Raw genomic sequence first — 7166 nt, forward strand, 5'->3', positions numbered from 1 at the left:
AAATCGCCGCTTTACGAGTATATAGGTATAGCTGCGTCGAAAGCAACAAACTGTGCACTTGCGGCTAATTGAATGTGGCAAGTTAGCAACACACGGAATGCGGCTAAGTGCAAAATTTGTATCGGGCTTTGTTGCGAGTCAGCCGTGCAACCAATTTGCCAGCAAACAGCCATTTCCGGTCGCTTATCGCATATCGAGTGGCTGCTGGAAGGTCGGAAAGTCGGAAAATCGGCAAGTACACCCATCCTCCAAAAAGTGATTCCTCAGCGGTTCTTTTTTTTTTTGGGTCTTTCATATGCAAAGAAGCTGGCAGCACTTGACTTGCCTCGGAGCGTGCCGAAATATTGCCCGTTTAGCGGTTTATTTTAATGGCAACGGCAACGGCAACAATTTATGTCAGGTGGGGAAGTGTTTTCCCACCCATTTTCCGCTCGTATGTTTTGTGCCACTTGAGCGCTGTTTACAAATTTGATTTTCGTGTTTGATTTGATGGCGTTCGATGGCGTAGTCGTGGTGGAGGTAGTGGGTGCCTGGTTTTTCGTGTCTGCGAAATGGAAAGCACCGAAACGGCAGCCCATGTCTGGCGGCAAATGAGCGCGACTATTTATAGTCTGACCCCGACTAAATGAAACTGTAAATTAGAGCCAGGAGACAAAGCCAGCGCATAATAATAACTGCACCAAAGCAGCGCAAACGGGCTGAACGCAAAAAACAAAAAAAAAAAACACACACAGAACACAGAACTGTGGAGGGGAGTGCTGTAAATGAACACCAAGCTGTCCGGAAAATGAACACCACACACGAAGGGACTCAAGGACTTCGGCCGCAACGAGCGAATCGCACGAAGGCTGTGAAGCATACGAAGGGCGGGCCGAAGGCGAAACGAGTGCGGCGCCGAGCTTTTGTCGAGCTTTTTGGGACAGGACCTTTCGGGCAGTGCGTGCGCAGACGGCGACGTCGACCGAGGATGCTGCGACGCGAGTGCGAACGGGATGGGGGCAGCGCTGCCGCTCCATGGGCTTATCTCTGCATCGGTGTGAGTGCGCCGCTCCGTGCTCTCTGTGCCTTCGTCCTTCGTCCGACGCCCGTGCGTCTTGCGCTTCTTTTCTTTTTGCATATCCATGTCCCCACCCGGAAAATTCATCGGGCTGGCTGGCGGTATAAAAACGCCCGCAACGCATTTCGTTGCTCACAAGTTGAATTCGTTGCGTCCTGTGTGTGTCCTGTATTCAGCAGCAGTCCGTTGCAGTGGCAGCTATTTGAAAAATCGCTAAAGGAAATTCCAGAAACACCAGCACCATCAGCAGCATCAGCAGGAAAAGTCAGTCAACGAGGATTTCTCCCTAAACAAAGTGCCACGAAAAGTGTGAAAAACTCATGCAAAATTCTAAAGAAGAAGAAGAAGAAGACGTGACTGTGTGTTAGTTGCACTGAAAACTCTAACTATCGACACCATAGGCCAGCGCCACCTAGCGCCCGCTAGCCGCAACCACTTTTCATAGTTTTGCCCAAAGTTGAGTAGTTTTTTAATTTTGCTGTCCTGGCCGCAGTTTAATGAGTTTCTCTGTCAAAGTAATTTGCATAATTTGTGGACCGTGTCGACGCGTTTTTCTGGTTTTTCCCGCCATTGCCTTTGTTCCTGCAATTGTTTAATGTATTATTTATTCGACTGTCCGCCCGACACCTTCGACACCAGCAATTACACTGGCAATTACGAAAAAAATACGAACACCGACTAACCTTGCTGGACCGCATGCAATTAACGAACACGGACGTGGATACAATGGCACACTGTAATATTGTATTGTAAATGGCAGCACAAACATGGGCAAATATACTTGCTGAAAAAAATTAAAGTGACATTTGACTGCAATCGAACAAGCTTGGTTAATTACGAAAGGACAACACGCAGCTTGTATAGAAAACACAATAAAAACTGAACCAAAACACAATGAATTCAATTGAAAACCATTCAATCATTAAAATGCAAATTCCTGCTGACGCCCCGCCCCACCAACAGCGGTAAGTACATAAATTTGTGTTTAAATTCATTAATGCCTACGAGTCGGCCTGTGTGGCATTAATTGAGCATTTTAATGGCGAAATTACAACGCCTAACTGGCGCATTAATTAAAATGCAGGCAGCTCATCCGTTAAAACCCGCCTACAACGGCTCCGCCATAATTTATATACTTTTGTTGCATTGATTACTTTCGGCGGCTTTTATTAATTTTAGGTCAGCCAGAAAAAATATAGTCATGTGAAAATATTTATATGCAAAGCCAACACTTTACATTATTAAAACCTGCCACCTGCTCCCAGCGAAACTCTGTATTTTTTCCATGGAATCAATTTATTTAAAACGCTGCTCACTTTTTTTAAAGCTTGTTTTGTATTAAAAAAAATATACAAATTACCAGTAGAGATTTTAAATTGAATGAACAAAGTTGATGGCAAGGATAGTTTAGCTCTGGAAATATATCACAATCATTCTCTACATGTTTACAAATCTGTCTAGGGATCTTAAAATAAATAAATAAATAAATTAAAATAAATAAATACAGTTTCTTACAAAAAAAAAATTCTTACCACATTTTAAAATGTTAATGTTTAATGTTTAAGAATATAAGAAGCTATGCTAGATGTAAAATAAAAAAAAGATCAAAATAATTTTTAAATAAAATTAATAACCAATTTATCAAGAGACCACTGTAAATGCATTTCCAATTGAAACATCTGACAGATGTTTGATGCTAGCTTCATTCTTTTAATCCCTTCCAGAGCTGAAATATTTTGCATTAACTGCAACGGTCACAATCAATTAAATGCCCATTGGAGTTTGTCGATAAATAATTGCAATGTAATTTTTTGAAAAACCAACAAAATAATACTCAATTACGGGAGCAGTAAATGCAAATAAAATGTTAATCAAATGAGCATGCTATTTAAATTAACTTTGTTCGATGAGATGTGTGAATTATGTATTGCTATAATATTGTTTTATAAGCCATAGGCGATTAATAACAAAAAGAGAAAAAAACGGTTTTTAATTTATACAAATAGTAACTTACATTAAAAGTAAATCCTCGAAAGTGATATCATCTTTTAGCTTATGCCCATTAGTATCAGTAAAAGACTGTGGTAAAACCAGATTTGCCAGTTGCTGGCTAAGACTACTGCACTTTAAATTCCAATTAAAAGGAAAATGTGAATAATTGCAAAAAGTGCTTAGTAATGCGGTGCATGTGTGTAAATGTGTGTGGGTGTGGGCGGTGAGGCTGGAAAATGGTTTGGAAAACTGGTGAGGGGGAGGGGTGCTAAGGGAGCTGGCTAAGCCTGAGGTTTAAGGCAGCAAAAAGCCCTGTTTCAGCTTGGCTTAATTGCATTTTAGTTGCCAAGCTGCTTCTGCCGCTTCTGCTGCAACGCCCACACAACAACGGCAACAACAACTTCCACACACACTTAAGCACACACCCACACTAACACACCCGCACACTCGCACACTTGCACACTTATGGCAGCATAAGCCTGAACGCGCGCTGTTGATTTTGCGCCTTAGCATTTCCCATTCCGACTCCGTTGACATTTTCACATTTTCAGTTATTTTCCGATTTCCCAGCCCGGCTTCCGTCGCAGTGCCAGCTAGCAACATGTTTGCCAGCTAAATGTGTTACTGTGTTTGCCTCAAATCAGCTTCCGTCATATGCCAAGCGAGGAAAATAAACACTCACACACACCCACACACACACACACTCACACACAGACACAGAGAGCGAGAGAAAAGCCAGAAGAAAAGGCAGGGAAAAAATACTGCCAGCAGGACTAAGGACCAAGGACCCTCGCGTTTGCTCGTTAAAGTTTGCGCCCTGCGTCCTGCATCCTGCGATAAAGTGCAAATTTTGTTAATTATTCGTGCTTTCGTGCGCTTCGCCCTCTGCTTTCGAATGTTTTTCCAGAGCGCAGTGGGGAAAACTTTTTGCCTTTCTCCACGTAATTGCCACAATTTCAGATAGGTCTCCACGCAATTTTTTGCATTTTTCTTTTTTGTGGTTTTTTTCGGCGCTTTTAATGATAAAAAATCGGGCGTCTTCTGTAATTAGACGCAATGTACACTTGCCAGCGCGTTTTGTTCTATTTGGCCAGGGGCCTGCATATGTTAACGCCAGCGACACTTGCTGACCAAGGTAAATGGGGAATATGTGCGGAGGATTGCAAAGATTTTCCAGCGTTATGGGCCCTCATGTGTGGCCTCCACGGGGAGTCCGGAGCACGCACTCCTGCCCAGCAATTGCACACGGCTGCCATGAATTATGCAGCCAAGTGCGGAAAATATTAACTGAAGCGGGAAAGAGGAGAAAAAGGGGGTGGGGCAGGGGGGGCAGGGTGGCATGGCCCACCTGGTGGCAGTCAAACAAAACCGCACACACAGCGGGAGTTCGTGTGGCCGCGCTGGCGTATACGTAATGTGCATATGGAAGGTGCCTTCAGCCAAGCACTTTTCATAGTTGCTGCAGCTGATACAGCAATATATTTCTTAAGTAGCTGGCTCTAGCTATTAAATGTTGGTGTTTTTGATAGGATTGTTTTAATTAGGCAAATAGAGACCGTGATGTTCCTGATTTTCATAATCGATTGCCTTTGCTGAGAAATATCTCTGCACTTGAGATGAAACTAGTTTTTGACTTATGGCACACCATTCTCTGCTTATACGATTCGATTTTATTTTAATTATGCAACTGTATCCTGGCCAGTTATGTCTGTAATTCTCCCAATTAAAAGCCTTTGAAAGTTGATATCCTTGTGTAAAAGCATAAATAACCCAACTCTTCACTTCAGATTGAACTAATTTTCGCAGTCTGTATGTGTGTGTGTGTGTGTGCAAGTCCTTGTCCTCAAGAGTCCTGTGGAAATTGCATTTCTCGACTGCATATCTTATGATTGCAAATACACTCGACAGACATATTCAATTTTTGACAGCAGCCAAGTACTCCAGCTTAGAAGCTTTGCCGACTGTAGTACGTACTAGTAGTAATATTTATGCTTGGAAAATGGCATTGGCATTCAGAACGGCGAATTCCGATCTCATTAGCAGATAATTTTCAATGCATTTGAGGCCATTTCCCATTTCCCATTTCCCACACCTGAGCGCCAGCACTCCAAAAATTTGTTTAGCTGTAGCTGTGACTGGGAAAAATGCTGCAGCAGCAGCAGTAAAGAAATTAAACAGAAAATACAAAAAAATGTGCGGTAAAGTGAAAAAGCCAAGGGGAAGTGACTCCGTCGAGCTTGCAATAATAAAGTGAACTTAGTGCTCGCTGCTCTAGTGCAATGGCAATTGTTGTTGCTCGTTGTTGGTTTAACTGCGAGCGTATACACTGCCGGGGATAAGTACGCTGCCAGGCACTCAATTTTGTAAGCAACTGTAGGCGAAGTTGAGTAATCCACGCTCGCTCATTTTCACAATTAGGGGAAGCAACTTTAAGCAACGGATTTTCAACTAGCCAAGACCAGCGATGGGCCTTTGTTTATGCCACACAAAAACGCTGGCTACGAAGAAGAATTTTTCACCAACAAAAAAATCAACTCTGTGTGTGGGGGGATCCTTTTTTTTAATATTTTGGACTGCTCTTGACGTCCTCATCGTCGTCGTCCTCGTCGTCGTCGTCATCGTCATCGTCATGGTCGTCCTTGTTGAGTGCAAGTCCTCGACGTAGTCGCCATCTCCATGGCATGCTTGGAATTTGCTTTGCTTTATGCTTCCTTTCCTCTGTGTTTTAAGGAACAGTTGGGCTGGGCTTTTGGGCGGAGTAAGTGCACCTTATTTCTTTCATTTTTGCATTATAAAAGGTAGGAATTAATGCACAGTTGAGTGCGGGGTGGAGGTGGAGTGGGTGTGGCAGGGAATGTCCAGAGAAGTCCAGTCCCCGTCCTCAAGTTGCTGAAAGTGTTGAGAACTGTTTCGTGGTTTCTCCTTGTTTTATGATTAAAGTTTGTAGTGGGCGGCGATGAAGTGGGCAGAGGACCATAAATATGAATAATATAATGTCCATGATGAATTTTTACGAAATCGTGTCTTGCCTGCAAAGATTTCGCGGCATCAAAATGTTCATCTACTTAGCTGTGGTTCCTTATAAAGTTCTCATTGTTTTATTTTTGTTTTCGTGTTAATCTTACTCATACTAAACAGCTTTTAAAGACTTATCTTGTGTTTAATTTTACTTATAATGGTTCAAGTAATTTTCAAGCCATTTTCCGGTCTAGATGGAAGCCCACAGCCACCGATGATTTGCTGTCTCCGTTTGTCCCTTCGGCACTCTAATTTGTGCCGTTTATCGCACACATATAAATCCCAATTTATATGCTCACCAAAAACAAGCAAACCAGCCAGCCCTGGCATATTGCTTATCTATTAAAGCAATCCCAAATCGCTCAACTTTGCATAATGCAATTCGCCCAAAAACTAGATAAACATATACATATAAATATACGTATATTCGCAGCTCTCTTCAGTCTTCAGTTATCCTCGAGGCCTTTCCTCCAACTTTCCCCCCTTTCAGCTTTCCGGTCTGTGCTGGCTTTTCAAAGTTTTCCCAGCCATTGCATGTCATTTGCATAGTTTTCATTGCCCAAAAGTCGGGAGGACTTTGCTTTCCCAAGCAGCCTGTTGTTGCAGTTGCTGTAACGAGCTGTCAACAATCTTTTAGTTCGGGCCATCGGCAATGTATTTGCCAGTTTTTCAATTGAATTGTCGAACTCAACTCGTTGATATCACAGGCTTTCCGCTTGGCTACCCACTCTCTTTCTCGCTCTCTGTCTCTCTTTTGGATGGCCCATAATGCAAAAATATTAACTTAATTTATGAGACGGCCTGGCCTGTTAATGTTGCAAATCGACCGACAAATTGCTCGCCATTGGCCGGTTGATTTATGGCAAACTGGGTCGTCTTACATGGCCATCTGTATGGGTACGGGTATGGGTAATGGATGTGGGTATGGAAATGGGTCCCAGGCCGAGACAATGCAACTAAATGTGCAACCTACATTCCAATTACTCTGCTGCAGTTCTCCCAGCCGAGATCCGAGATCCGAGGACCAAGGTTCTTGCCAGCCGCAACAACAACGGCTGTGAACTGGGCTAACAAAACCCGGCTGAGTGCATTTTAGCTG

The sequence above is a fragment of the Drosophila gunungcola genome, assembly GCF_025200985.1.
Source record: "Drosophila gunungcola strain Sukarami chromosome 2R unlocalized genomic scaffold, Dgunungcola_SK_2 000011F, whole genome shotgun sequence".
Classification (NCBI taxonomy): Eukaryota; Metazoa; Arthropoda; class Insecta; order Diptera; family Drosophilidae; genus Drosophila; species Drosophila gunungcola.